This window comes from Poecilia reticulata, linkage group LG16 (assembly GCF_000633615.1).
Source record: "Poecilia reticulata strain Guanapo linkage group LG16, Guppy_female_1.0+MT, whole genome shotgun sequence".
NCBI classification, from domain to species: Eukaryota; Metazoa; Chordata; class Actinopteri; order Cyprinodontiformes; family Poeciliidae; genus Poecilia; species Poecilia reticulata.
The window spans coordinates 16635722-16651307 of record NC_024346.1 but is presented as its reverse complement, the minus strand read 5'-3'; the positions used below and the strand labels follow the sequence as shown (position 1 = coordinate 16651307).

The window sequence follows — 15586 nt, the reverse complement described above, 5'->3', positions numbered from 1 at the left end:
GGGGTTGCGTGTGTGAGTCTGATCTGAGTGAGTACACTCAAGTGTTGCTGTAAATATGACAGTCTGAGGCCAGATTAAATCTAGATTCAAAGCTGGCAAACCCCCCTGTGGTTTAGATAATTATCATTATTCTGTGTGGGTGGGTGGAAACGTGTGGATTGCTGGGTGTCTGAGAGACATATGAGCTGGGGAGACAAAGGGGAGTGGTTTGTGTTTGTGACACAAAAAACAACAACAAAAAAAAAGAGTCCATCACAAACATCAAACAAAAACACGTAGTCTAACAGTCACAATATATGCAACATGTTTAGTTTGTTGCTCATAAAGAGAAGCATAGCTTAAAAAAAAAAAAAATAAATACAAATTTAAAAAAAAATATGTCCTGCATGTTTAAACATCTAGATTTTGTACATCTGTGCACCTTGCTCCTGGCCTCCTGTCCATAAAATCATCTTTGTTCTTTTTTTTTTTTTTGGGGGGGGGGTCAAAGATTTGATCTGAGGTCTAGTATCCCATTAGAGATCCAATATACAGTAGGCCTTTATTATGATGATAACGCTGCATCTTATTATGCTAATTCGGAACATTAATATTCATGAGCAACACTGCCACCAGGGAGGAGTCTGCGACAGACACAACAATGAACCAGCAAAATAAGATGAAGCCATGAATAAAAAATCAGATGCCTCTGGAGGATTATTTACACCTGGCTGTCTGCTCATTGTTCCTACTGTACAAGAAAAGTGTGTGACCTAGTGTAAAAGCTGAAAAAGTCTGTATTGTTCCATCAGCCCATTTTATACTATTTTAACTCATAGTTATTACATTTTATTGTATTACATTTATGGATAAGTAATGCTTTGTTATTCATTTGTTAAGATCTGTTTTGTTTTTCTTTTATTGGTTTTACTAAGACGACACTAACATAATTAAAACACAGTCAGAAACGTCCTTTCTGTACATATTTGAGATGATTCTGATCATACCACATTGTCTCTTTTCTCACGGCGTACTGCAAGCCTCTACATTTATTTAATTTGTGTGAAATGCTTGAAGAAGAAATTGTTTATTTAAAACAAATCTCCCCAAAGCTGCTGCTTGAAATAAGAAAACACCCTAAGTGAATGTGGTTGATTAAATAAACACCGAGAGTAACATGTCTCCAAAGGAAGCAAAAAGCATTTTCACAAAGCTCTCAGCCTCTGATTTTGTTTGGGGGGGAAGAAAGAGTTTTGCTGTTTTTCCTTAAAGTTTCAATTATTCATGGACCTTTGAGTTTGCTTCCAAATTAAAAGCGTCAGAAGTAAGAAGTCTGAGAAATTATGGCCCACTAAACGTACCGGAGCCATGTCATTTTTTTGTTTTAGATTATAGTGGGAATACATTAAAAGCAACGCAAAGCAAGTTTATTTATGTTGCATCATTCATGCAAAAGGTAATTCAAGGCGCTCTATGGGAAAATGGAGAAACAGCAGTGCAGTAAATTACATTAAAAACAAGAAATACCAAAGAATTACAGTTAGAATTTAGCCATTGGATTAAAACGGGGGAAAAAAATAAATAACATTGTAAATATTCAAGTCAAGATCCAAGACAATATTATATAGTTTAAGAAAATTATAGAAGGGAAGATTTGCAAATAAATCAAATATGTCTCATGCATATTTCTTTAATAAATGTATTTGTTTCATGATTGAAAATCACTTTCCTTTTTGCTGCTTGTCAGTGTACATTCTCATTTTCCATTTAGACCTGTTGAATTACATTTTCTTTTCAACACAGCAACACTTTGAACAAATAACTTGTTCTTTCTGTTAAAGTCCATCTCCTTTGCTTTTGCGAGTCCGCTCTCCCACTGCGGTCTACATCAAAGCATCACCACAATCTGATTACACATTTTTCTCCAGATGTAGAGGCAGATATTTAAACCTGACGTGGCAGCAGATGTGTTTCAGTCTGTTCAAGAGTGAAAACCGGGTAGAGAAACTCTGGAGCCGACGAGGGAGTGAGTGTGAGCACGAGATTATTCTGTCACATCTCATGTCAGGATTGGATATGTAGATTTAAATGGCAACGAAATAGCTTACGGTGTCTATGTGGTTCACTGCAACACCATGTGACCTGAAATATTACAAGCACTACAACCAAAAACTGTGAAGTGAAATAGTTACACATTGGGTACATTTAAAAAATAGCTGGATAGATTCAGGCATTGCTATCTGACCAGACCTATATTTAGCAAAAAAGTAAATCTGCAAAGGAAAAAAAAAAAACATTCTAAGTCGTCCTCTGACCAGTTTCCATATGTGCAACATTCAGTGTAAAGAAGGTTTTCTACATGTCAAGAAACTGTGAAGTCATCACCCAGTATGTGTGAGAAAAGCTAGGCTTGTGCATGTCTGCTTGTATGTTCTAATGAGCATCTGTCAGTGCAGACCTGATAACCACGTTGACACCCGAGGTGATTTTCTGCTGCCTGCACAGCGAGGTCAACATCTGGGCTGAGAGAACAGCCATCACACACCCAACACCATTTCTGTCATTAAGAACTGTCTAACCAAGGCACATGATTTCTGTCTGACACAGATATATTAGGCCTGGATAGCGCTCACACACATTTTTGCAACTTTTTCTTATTAGTCAAGTTTGGGCTTGTAGCTCACATTAAATTTGTCGTTTCCATATCCAGACTTCAGAAATACGCACTGCAAAGTCTCCAGCTCAAATTTAAGTTCATAAGACAAATATTTACGCTGTGTATATCTGGAGAGGAGGAGCAAGTCAGGAGGGAATGTCTGAAACATTTTCTCCATGACTGAACAGAGAGAAAATCCGGGAACATAAAAGCCCTCTGTGGCGAGTCCAGTCAAGAAAACTAAAAATTGTAGCAGCATTCGGATGTCTCAGCACTGACTCAGACCAGCGGTGTGACTTTGAGACACACCGGTGTGTGTCAAAACCATGCTGTCACCAGAATACTTTATATTAGCAACCAGTGGCTGTGGAAGACACAGCAAATGAAAGCAGCTGAAAGTCACATTTTTAACACATAATCAGTTTTTGTTCAAGGGATAAAAGTGTGAAGGGCAGCAGCTGCTGAAAATACTAATTTCTACCAAACTGTGCAACACAATATCATGCTAAGACAGAAGAAATTACATGGAAGAAATGCTTTATTTTTAGGCTAAGATTGTGCTTAGGGTTAGGGAAACAAGATTTTGTGAAAGTGTCCAAGTTAAACCCAATAATTTTTAACATCCTCTCCAGAGTTTAACCTAAATCTGAACCCCACATTTCATTGTTAACCTGCCTTTACTTTACTGGTGTCAATCCGCAACCAGAAGCCAATGTGAGACAAACTGCTTAACACTGGTTTAGTTTATCATGGTTTTATGTGCTTGGCTTGTTTAAGGCGTCCGAGTGTAACATTTGCAAGGTTGTTGATGGATGTAGTTAGTTATGCTAAACAGAATGGACCCAGGGAGGCTTTATGATACACCCACAACATTTTTGTTGTGATGCAAAAATCTCAGATTGAAGGACTAGACAGCTTTATCACTGACCCTGTTGCCACATAAGAACTGGGACGCCCCTTCTCCTTGCAGTGAATGTGCAACATGTAGGGTTGGCTAGACATTACACACAGATTTCTGACAGTTTTACAGCATTGACTGCATCTTCCCCACCATCTCACACTGATAAACTCTGCTGCACAGGGGGTTGAACTGTGCAGATTTAAGATTTCGAGGGTGAAAGGTGAATGTTTTTGCCAAGACACCTACGTGACCGACATCTGATAAAAACCTCTGGAGACGGAAATGGAGGATGTTACCTGGTAAAGCGTTGTGTGCCCGAGTGACTGGGTGTGAGTGTGAAGAGAGGGAGGCACGTTTAATGTGTGGCGGTTCATCTGGGTAAATGTGGTAGTTTGTGTTTCTATTGGTCCATTAAAGTGAACAACACAGAATGTCAGTTTGAAACATTCGCTGGGGACTCTGTGTGTGCTACCTCGAGGCTCCGCAGGTATGTGTGCGTGTGTGTGTTTGTAGTCCACAGAAGCGTGACGGAGCCAGAGGCAAAGGAAGGTCACCTCACGTGCACCGCTCAGTGGAACAGCGCCTGGCGAGTGTGCATGAGAAGCCAAGCACCAGCAGTCTCCCAAGGACAACAAAGTGCTTATCCAGGAGAGAAGAAAAAAGAGGTGGGTTAGAGTGCTTCCTGATCAAAGACGCACACACGCACACACACACACACACACACACGCACACGCACACACACACACACACGCCCACGCACACACACACACACTATTCAGTAAACAGATTTCTTCAGTTTTTCAGTTGTTGCTTTTTCTTTTCCATCAATTTTTTATCATATTCAAAAAAAGATTACCTGAGGAAATTAAAAAAAGATATCAAATAATTTTGTCATCCAATCCAACCTGCCTGTGAAAGATTTGCTACACCAAACCCCATAACTGGTCGTGCCACTCTTTGCAGTGGGGCTTCATCATGCTTTTTGCAATATTCGACAGTTCTTTACATCACTGTGGATAAATGCTGCCCCACTCTTCTTTGCAGAATTTCTTAAACTCCAACAACACTGGAGAGATTTTTCATGACCAACTTATTTGAGGCATATGATGGAGACCATCACTGATGAAATAAGATCGATATTATGTTGTGTTTAATTGATTTGCAAACCAATTTTTTCTTGTTTCAGTTCTTTATTTCAGTTACATTTTGACATTTAGTTAGTTTCATGCGGGCGGGGAGGACTGGTCATCCTTCCTGTACCGGAGCAACGTGGGTAAAAGTGTCAATTTGTTTGTTTCTTAGGATTTCTTTTGGCTCAGTTTGAACTTAACAATTGTTTGAATGAACATTTACCTTTCCTGGTGTCTCCTCAGCAGGGTGAAGTAGCAAAAGGAGATGAATGCACCAGCAGGTGCTGTTTAAAAGCTCCTGGAGAACATCGTTTCTGTCAGTGTGTTGGTGCAAATGTGTGCTGCAATTCTTAAATAATTGCAGCCAGTGCAATCTCATTTTGTTGTCATGCCTCCTTTTAAACGTAGAGCCTCTACCTGTCAAAGTGATGAGACATGCTAAAGCACCTCAATCAAATTTAACTCTGGACATTGACCAGGCAATTAGTTGTAAAACATTAGTTTCTTTCTTCTTTTTTTTTTTTTTTGCCATTTAGAGGTGGAATTGCTGACATGGTCTAGGTCAGGAGTGGGCAATCCTGGTCCTCAAGGGCCGGTGTCCTGCAACTCTTAGATGTCTCCCTGGTCTAACACACTTGAATCAAACAGCTGAATCACCTCCTAAGTGCAGTCAGGTTGTCCAGAGTCCTGCTAACGACCTCATTATTTGACTCAAGTGTGTTGAAGTTGAGACACATCTAAAAGTTGCAGGAGACCGGCCCTCCAGGCCTGGAGTTGCCCACCCCTGCTCTAGGTTATTGTCCTGCATGTAACCCAGGTCAAAAACTGATAGCTGGAGATTCCTCTGCAGGATTTTCTAGTTAAGTGCAGATTTCATGGTTTAATCAATTAAGGCAAGTCATACAGGTCCTAAAGGAGCAAAGCAGTCCCAACTCATCACACTACAACCCCCATGCTTCCTTTTCTGAACTGCTGTGTTAATATTATATAAGGAGAGAAGGGCAATTTGGAGAGGCCAATTAACCTGACAGTCATGTTTTTTGGATTGTGGGAGGAAGCTGGAGTACCTGGAGAAAACCCACGCATGCACAGGGAGAACATGCAAACTCCATGCAGAAAGACCAGGGCTGGGAATTGAACCCAGAACCTTCTTGCTGCAAGGCATCAGCTCTACCAACTGCGCCACTGTGCAGCCGCAGACATATATGCAAGATATAAAAAGATATAAATGACACACTTTCTTCAGAAAACATGCTATTTTTCTGCAAAGGATTTTTCATACTTGATGAACTCTCCATTTTGATGCAAAAGGTTGATAACTCAGCTTTTTGTGCAGTTTCAAGAAAATGCTGTGCAGACAAAAATTACAGAAAAGCATTGGAGTTGTTTTTTTCTGTTTTTTTTGCTTCATAAACATTTTACTTTGAATGTCATGAAATTAATGACTAGTGTTTTAGCTGCACTCTATATCGCATGGCAGCTGTTGAGAGATCTGCACACATTGCACAGAGGATGTGACATCACACACAGAGGCAGCTGCAGCTGCCACTACAGTCTCTATTTAACTGTAAATGCCATTGTAGAGAGTTGAAAAAGAATTTCACGGTGCATTTTAACTATACAACCCAGAACATTTTCCTCTCCGGTCCCAAAACTTTCTATTTATCCTTGTCCACAAGTTTGACTGTAGGGTTGAGCAGCATACTAAGATAATATGTAGCTTTCATACAGCCCAAGGGCTTTTTTTTTTTTTTTTTTTTTTTTACATTTCCCATTATAACTGGGCAGAAATATGGGGCACTCATTATGGAAAATAATTTGAATAACACAAAAATGTATCACTAAAAGCACATCCCATGTTGTTTTTCTCATGTTTCAAGTACCGGTATAACACCTAATACCCTCAGGACCTTCAGCATTTACTGGTGGTTGACTCTGAAGATACAGTAACTCCTTCATAAAAGATGATGCCAACAAGCACATGATCTGTTGCTTTAATGATAATGGCACAACTGAATCACTTCTCTGTGTTTGTTCTGCCAGGTTACACCACAATATGCTGCACAGTTTTTTCTCCATTAGTGTTTCTGTCATGTACTAGTCAGGAATGCATTACATTTGGCCACTTACTAAGACATTTTTAAAGACCATTTTTAAGTATGGGTGTCATATGGCAGCTTCCCATTTCAGTGCAGAGCCTTGTTTTGTACAGTAAGTGGAGCTGTCCGTTGGCACCGTTTCACTTCGCTCTCCTCTTCTCTCTGCCATCGGTGGTTCAGCTGTTGTTTCTCATTATAAAAACCACCTTATTGTGTTTCTTATTATCCAAAGGTGCTTCAAGCAACTGGTATACTCTGTGCATCGGAGTGTGGGCCTGATTACGTGTGTGTGTGTGTGTGTGTGTGTGTGCGCATGTGCGTGTGTGCGCGCATGTGTGCGTGTGTGTGTGTGTGTGTGCGCGCGCTTGTGTGTGTGCGTGTGTGTGTGTATACAGGAGTTGCCAATTGGAGTCTTTATTTGCCTCCAACCTTCTCCCGCTCAATCTCAACTCAGGTGTTTGTCTCTTCAGTCCCCTCATTATAAGAAGCACCTCACCCCTGTTTCCCCCATCCTCTCCTTCCCATGTCTTTTCTGCAGCCACCCTCTCTCTCATCGCTCATCCTCATCCGCCTGCCTATCCTTCCATCCCCCCTTTTTCTTTTTACTCATTATCCAACAGCTTGAAGCACAACCACTCTGCCATATGTGAGTGAAAACTGCCACCTCTCACTGTTAGCTTGTATTATATCGAGCCTGCTCCTTCCTCAAAGTTTGCCCCAAACCTTTGGCTTCTCCTTTTCTTTTTAAGAGTCAGTCTAATTAACCAAGTTTCTCACAGCTAGCAGCCAGCCATGTGAGTCTGCATCACGATTGTGTCTGGATTTGAACCCATGTTTGCTGAAACTTCTGCTATCTTAAGTATTTCTTCCTCATTAGTGAAGGAGCTCCTCATCAGCCATGTGTGAAGCTTGTTTGGTAGCCTTATTTACTGGCAGTGTATGGATGACAAGCCACTTGTCTCAATTTCATTTAGAAAGGGAAGCTACTTTGAATTGTGCATCTTAATAATGCCTCTTTATTTCTTACAGCTCATACAGTGCCTTCTAAAAGTATTCATACCTGTCAAAGTTTTTCACAACCAGAATTTCAATGTGTTTCACTGGGATTTTATGTAACAGACCATCAGAAAGGGTGGCACAGTGAATGGACATCATTAAGAAGACCAATGAAGACAGCACACAGGTCAGGGAGAATATGAAAGTCTGATTGGGTTATAAAACAATGTTACAAGCTTTAATCCGCTCACAGAGTTCTGTTAAATACATAATCTGAAAACATTAAAAAAAAAACTCTAGATGACCTAAAAAGATCCACAATTTAAGAAAGAGAGTCATTTGACAGGACTATGATTAGATGTGCACTCCAAAAAAATGAGGATTTCATGAAAGAGGAACAAAAGGAATGCTTTTATTAAGTTACCTAGGAAGTTCAGCTACATTATCAAAAGCCACATAAGGGACACAATAAAGATGAGTAAAATGGTGGTCTGGTCACAGACCGAAACCTTTTGGTCAACATGCAAAACACTATTTGTAGAGGAAAGTTGTTACTACACATGGTTTTAGTGATGGTTGGACTCCCACTCATGATGGGAAGTTGATGATGAAATGTTTAATGAAGAGTGTAGCTGGAACAGCTTAACATTATCGAAAGTAAAACACAGGGAGCAAAAGAAGCAGCACCATCAGAGACCAGGAGATGAGAAAATGGGAAGAAACCAGTGACTTCTGAGTTGAAGAGGGAAGGTAAAATACTGGGAACTCGATTAGTAGAACAATGGACTGGTGCTAATTAGAAGCAGAGTGCAGCTGAGTGAGAAGGAGGCAGGCTGAGGGAGAGAGAGAGGAACAGGAAATGAGAGAGGAAAGAGGAAAGCTTGGGAATGAGCAGAACAAAACTAAAATGAAATACAGGATACTTGAGCACAAGGTATAAACAAAAAATGTGACGTAGCTGAAATAAACAACTACAAAGAAAACAGCTGATCGAAAAGAAAAGACGAAGATGGCTGATCTAAATCAAAGCAAGAAATCAGAAAACGAGAAATAACCGAGGCCAAACACAGATAAAAAATGATCAAAAATACAAACCTGGAAAAAAAATAAAAGAAAATCAACCCAAGAGCTTTACCTAAACATCCCACAGCAACCACTGTGCCAGGATCGTGTTGTGATGAAGCATAGCAGGGTCAGGTGAAGCTGGCCAGAGTTTGTGGTCAGATGGACGGATCTTATTTCAGTTTAGGATTATGAATTTAATAGTTTAGAAACAGCCTTATAACCCTTCTCAGATTCATTGGGGGCAACAACAGCCATCTTAATAACTGTTATGAGTTTATAACTGCGTAATAAAAATGAGTAATATTCAAATCCAAGAAGGTTGTTACAGCTTATAATGGATTTCTTCCATTCTAACCCTAATGTTCAATAATTAAATTCACAGCCACAATAGATCTTACTCTACGGCTCGGGAAGTGTTGATTAAAAAGACGTCTTCTTCTCTACAGAGAACTGCTTCTTTCAGGCTTGACAGTTTGTCCCCCTCACAATGTTGGTCAAGCGACACTCTCTCCTAGTTGGCGACTGCTCAGGTTAGCGAGAGGATTCTGTTCCTTAAATGAGCAAGTCAGCATTCTTTGTGAAAGTCCTCCACTTGGATGACGACGCTATAACTCACTTCCTGTGTCCCAAGAGGGTCAGGCTTGACTTGATGCAGTGAGAAATCATGCCAATTAGACGCCTCAACTGGCACTTAATTACCACTCTGAAGAGGCTGATGGGCCATTAATTAGCAGGACATTAACAGGACTGATTGTTCATTAACAGCAGAGCATATTAGAGAAGATAAGACCCGATTGTAATGGAGTCTGGTGGAGGAGAGGAAGGCTTTATGCATCTCCAATAGAATTAAGTGACCTGCTACAGCAGTCAAGCCAGGGATAATAATATTAGCCGTGGCCATAAAAGAAAAATACCATGTCCTGTATCTGGAACTTTATACTGCTGAGTTAGTGCTGACTAATGTTACTTACTACCGGTTTCAGAACAGGTACCAGAACAAAACAATGGAATGCTGTGTTCCTGCACACTTTAAATTGGCCAAAGGTGAAAATGTTTGTTTACCTTCACCTTATACTCAAATTTGAAGCCAGACGATTGCTGATTACCAACCCTAACCAGCTTGTTTAGTTTGAATCCTGTCCAGACATCCAAACAGGTATCAATATGTGGGCTTTGTCATGCTTTGGGTCTTTTGCTGGCCCATTGACTCCCTGTTAAGAACAAATACAAATTAGAATTGAAGCATCCTGTGTACTCTGATTCAACTACCATCTGACTTCTCCTCTAATCAGTGAAGAGACCTGCTTTTTCTAGTTGTGTGTATTTTTATTTAATGTAAACACAGTTCCATGTTCTGGGAACATGCAAAAATGTTTACGTTAATTTTATTTATTTTTTTTGTAGCTTTTTTACCTGTGATAAATATTGGTCTCAGCGTTTAATCCACAGCTTGAATTTGCCAACGGGATATTTTTTCAAGCGATTGACTTAGATTGAAACATTTTTAATCGTTTTGAGTTGTCTTGGTTGCATTTAAATTGTTTGTAAATCTGTTAACTGCTAACTTGATTTATTTTTCTGGCTTTTGATAAGAAAAGCAAAATAAGAGTGTAAGCCAAAACATAGAGAAAACAGAGCACAAGGAAGAACTAAGAAATTCAACACAAAGGATTGAATCTACAGAGAAAAACCTTGATGACAATAATAAACAACCCAAAATAACCCGAATGCAAAAGCAAGTGAGAAACAAAAACACGGAATACTCATAAATCGTGACACTTTTGGTATTTTCTTACGTGTTTTGTATTAGATATCTTAAAATATGTAGAAATAATGTGTGCTGACTGGGTATTTAACTTCACCCCAATCTATGAACTTCAGATTTTGTTCTAAAATTGAAATAAAATGGTGTTGGTTTTTTAATATAGCAAAAATAAGAAGAGAAAAATTCTACTCCCATGGCTACCCACTGTCCTTTGCGTTACAAAAAATATCATATTCTGGCCACCAGGCGGCGTTTTCTGCTGTGACTCTAAAGCTTTGGTTTCGTCTGTCCTGATCCATCTCGTCTTTGTCAGGCCGCTGTAAAGGTTCCCAGGGGAAGGAATGTTCCAACATCTCCGACTCGTCATTTCCCACCTCATTTACCATCACACTCCCTCTAAACACTAGCTCTGCATCTGAATGGATGTCTGTAGGTGCACTTGGGGTGGTTGCTTTTTCTCTCCATGTGCATTTGTCTCAATCTGTTCCTTATATATTCACACATGTATCTGAGGGCAATGGACACATTCAAGCTTACAGGGTGAATCTGAGATTATTTATGTTTTTTTCGTTTTGTTTTTTTATCTGGAAGAATCAGTGAGAAGTTGTTCTTCTTCAAGGACACAGTGGGCCAGAGTTGTAAAAAAAAAAAAAAAAAAGAAACAATAAGTCTAAACCGACACATTCACACATACTGAGCCTGTAACTTTTGTTTTACCCCAAAACTCAATCCAATTATCTCTTTTCTTTCTCTGCAGCGTATCCAATATATAAAAATGGCTTGGAGACACGCAGTAAAACAGCAGTTATTGGACGTAGTCTTTCTCATAAAGCCTCTGAATTATTGATATAAACTCCTCTCCACCACTATAATTTAGACAATTCAGAGCAAGTAAGCAGTTGGTTTTTTTATTTATTTATTTACAGTTACAGGATTTTATTTTTGTTATGAACGAATAAAACTCAAAGTCGTACTCTCCCATTTTTTACTATCTGATTCAGTTTTGCATAAATAAATAAAAAAAGTTCTATGTAAAATGGTCTTGAAAGAGGCATCAGACACTTCCTGGAGAAACATGAGTATTTACAAGTTCATTCAAAGTCACACGAGATCATTTTTCGAGATGGCGACTGAAATTCAAACAACAGCCATCAGACAGCAAATTGGCTTTCAGAGCTGAGCTGGTGATAAAATATCTGCTCTGAGACACAGGTTTGAAGTTACACACGCGCTCACACAAACAGCTGAAAACACACAAATTCACTCCTGACATATAATAGCTTTTAGGCACAGTGAGGCATTGAGTTGCATCACCAGCAGGAGTGTGAATGGATGGGTATTATCATCCCACTCTCTCTCACAAACGCACACACACACACACACACACACACACACACACACACACACACACACACACACGTATACACTCACCATGGTAGGTAGGTATGAATAGATGGTCTGTCTCTGGTAGGTGAGATTGGTTTCATCTGTCGTTGAGAAGGTTGCAGGGTCACATCCCTGCTATTACCTCTGTTTCCATACAACGGTACTATATTCAACAGAATCTAGGTTTGTCTGATGGATGGAGCTAATCCAGCAGACAGACAGGTAGGGAGGCGGGTTTCTGTCTATACAGGCTGTTCCATTTACTTCATAATAGGTGGCAGTCCCAATGCAATTGAGGCAAGTGACAAAATATCGGAGCCTGGTTTGGGTGAAGTTTTCTTCTTTGGTCTTCTGCTTCGCTGATCCACGTTTGTTTCGGAGGAATGTTAAGATTTGATGCAACCTTCTTGTTTTACCGATTCTGGTTGTTTAGAAGTATTCAAACTGTTGTTTGACTGTATTGTAAAATTATTTATATGCATTGAATTGATTGAACTGAGTTGAACCAACCTGAACTGAAGTGAACTAATCTGAACCGAGCTGAATTGAACAGATTTGGTTTCGGTTAGCTCACATTCAGTAAAGTTAAATCAGATACAAATAAATAAATAAATAATTAATTGACCTTATCGGTTTAAATTGAATTTAACTGAACTAAACTGAACTGAAATGAACTGACCCGAACTGAATCCACATTGAACTGAATCAAACCACGCTGAATCAAAGAGAGCTTCTTTGATTTTAACTGACTTATTAAAGAGAAATAAGTTGAATTGAACTGAGCTGAATGACAGCAAAGCGAAACGATTTGAGTTATGTCACATGGACAAGAATAAAAAAAACTGAAATTAATTACGTCAAAACTGATTTACAAAAATTTGAAGTGGATTAAATTAAACCAAACTGCACAGAATCCTAATGAATTGGATTAAGTGTTTTTTTTTCCTCCACTATTTCAGTAGTTGCCCTGTAAGGTTGTTTTAATACCTACTAACACGTTTCAGTTTATTAAAAACTTAATTACAACCAAACTCTTAATGACATTCTCAACGACCGCAGATGCAGTCAGGTTTTCTTTATTGAATGCCAGTGACTGTTTACAGTTTGAACAGGAGAAAAATGTGTCTTACACAAAAATATATGCTGATGTACCGGTGGTGAAACGGACCATTTGAAAGATAAATATGACATTAGTACAAAAGAACGGCATCAACTGTTGGAGACTAAATAAGAGCCAGAAGAGGAGGGAGAGGAGCCGGCAGGAAAACGAAGGGAAGGACAAAGAGGAGATGGCGAATATTGCTCACTGAAGGACAATCATTGTCTATCAACATGAAGAATTACCTTTCTCTTTGTCCCTTTTGCCTTCATGCAAGTACACGTACACACAAAGAGAAACAAGCTGACCTGCAAGGGAAAACTGATTCAATCTTCTGTGGGATTAACAGGGATTTAGCCCAGTGTAATGATATCTGAATGAGTTGATTAGTTATCTGATGACACCTTGTAGTTTGACCTCTACAGCCCAATAAAAACTGGGAGCCGGGGCCGCTTGCTTCTGCTTGCATTCGAAGCGGGAGGAGGAAAATCACTGCCGTAGGCCTCCTCGAGACAGCGATCAGTGTTTCTTCTTGGTTAAATGAACCATAAAACTGTGATACTGTGCGAGCAGCCACAGCATGATCACTTCTGGGCAAAAAGTCACTTTTCATGTGGTTTGTCCCTGTTAGGGCGGTGACAAATCACAGAAGAGGTGACGAAGTAGACCGATGAAGGTGGTGAAGGGCAAAGGCTTACCATGAAGTCGAAGAAGAAGAGCAGTGATTAAAGACGCCCTCACACATGAGGAAGCCGTGATGCCGGCGAAGGTAAAAAGAGAGATGGGAGAAAAATGGTGAGGGGCACACTGCTGAGAGAAAGTATTTGCTCCCTGATTGATTGAATTTTGTCTTTGTAACTTCATTTGTCACAGTTTCATTTTTCACATTTGAACCCAATTTTAATTGTAGATGAAGATAACCTGGATCTATAAAAACGAGTATTTTATTTCTTTGAGGGGGAAAAAAGGGCTGTAAGAAGGTGTTGAGAAGAGATTGCTGTGCCAACCCTAAATTATTTGAAGCTCCCATCTGGCCACCACTTTGAGAACTATCTAGGGACACCACTGTGTCCTTGACTAGCCGAGACATGAGTCCAACCTGTCTTAACTTACACTTGTCTGACATTGACTTATTTCTCTATTGCCTGCAATGATTTTTTTAATTGTTCAGAGAAAGCTATTCCCTGTGTGCTCATGTCCTTCCAGTCAGACTCCAGTGCTTTGGATTCGGCTTAATATTTTTGTTAACCACCAAATGCCTGGTCTTACCTGTTATTTTTCCTTGATTGCTTTTAATAAAAAATATCTTTCAAGCGAACCTGGAAACTACTTCTCAGGGCTACTTTGAAAATTAGAAAAATGCCTAATTCCTCTTAAAAGACAATAGGGAAAAAAAAGAGTGATTCAGGACCTTCACATTACGTTCGGTTACTCAAGGTTTTACAGCAGTGCATAAGCGTCATTATGATTACAGCACTAAATCTAACATGATTAGCAACTAGTAATAGAATGACTAACGCCCAAAGATGGGCTGTGTGTAAATAAAGAACAGAGTGTCTGCAGTGTGCAGCGTGAGCTTGCAGAAGTTCAGTGGAGCAAACACTTGTAAACAAAAACAACTGATGGTTGTCTCATTGATTTCAGGTCAGCTACTGTGCGCGCTCCATGACAGCTCTTTTGCAGTGCAGCAGGTGCTGAATCCTCCATCACTCCAAGACGAGCCTTCAATGTGCATCACAATCAATGTCATAATGATGGTTATTATATGATTGAGCTGCAGCTCTCAACTGCTTACATCCACTTCCACATCCATCCTAAAATCAGTAATGATTGTCATCAGCCAGCTTATTCTGTCTGCTTGTGAGTCAGATTTGAAAGTCTGTCACTGGTTCTTTGTGGTCTGTTGCCTGTGTAAGCCCGTGTCTGTATTAAATAAACTGTGACAGCAGTGTAAGGCTGTACTGAAAGTTCACTTTGCCACATGTTGTCAACAACCACAAACTTCCAGGTATTTTGTTGGAATCAGAAAGACCGAAACAACGTAGTCTGTAACTGTGGAGAGGAAGGACACGACTAAATTAACCAACTTTTGAAAAACATTGTGTATTTGTATTACTTTAATACCCCTAAATAAAACTAAGTACAGCAGATTGCGTTTGTTAATCACCTGATTGTTGAGTGTGAGTCCACAGGCGTGTAATTCAACTTCAGGAGAAAATAGAGCATTCTGAAAAATAATGCATTTTTTGAACCATCATTTGAAACTGGAGGACAGTACAGATAATATGTTTATTCCAGAAAAAAGATAAAGGAGATCCTTGAGCCTTTTGATCCAATTTACTGTTTGAAACCTTGGGATAACCTTTGACTCTGGATTTACGCTTGATAATCGTGTTAAATTTCCGGTTTGACCCCGTTTCTACAATTTGAGAAACAAAAGCCAAGCTTAGCTCCATTGTCTCTCGTGCTGAGATGGAAATCTTAATTCAGTCTTTTGTTTCTCCTTGTCT

The 15586-nt window shown here is 39.6% G+C and overlaps 1 long non-coding RNA gene across 1 annotated transcript; it reads left to right on the top strand.

Moving 5' to 3' along the window:
* The first annotated feature begins 2218 nt into the window (after positions 1–2218).
* LOC108167018 (uncharacterized) lies at positions 2219–15120 on the top strand. The gene is made up of 3 exons (XR_001777409.1): positions 2219–4201; positions 13708–13845; positions 14721–15120. It is a non-coding gene; the product is annotated as an uncharacterized LOC108167018 (long non-coding RNA).
* Positions 15121–15586: the final 466 nt, after the last annotated feature.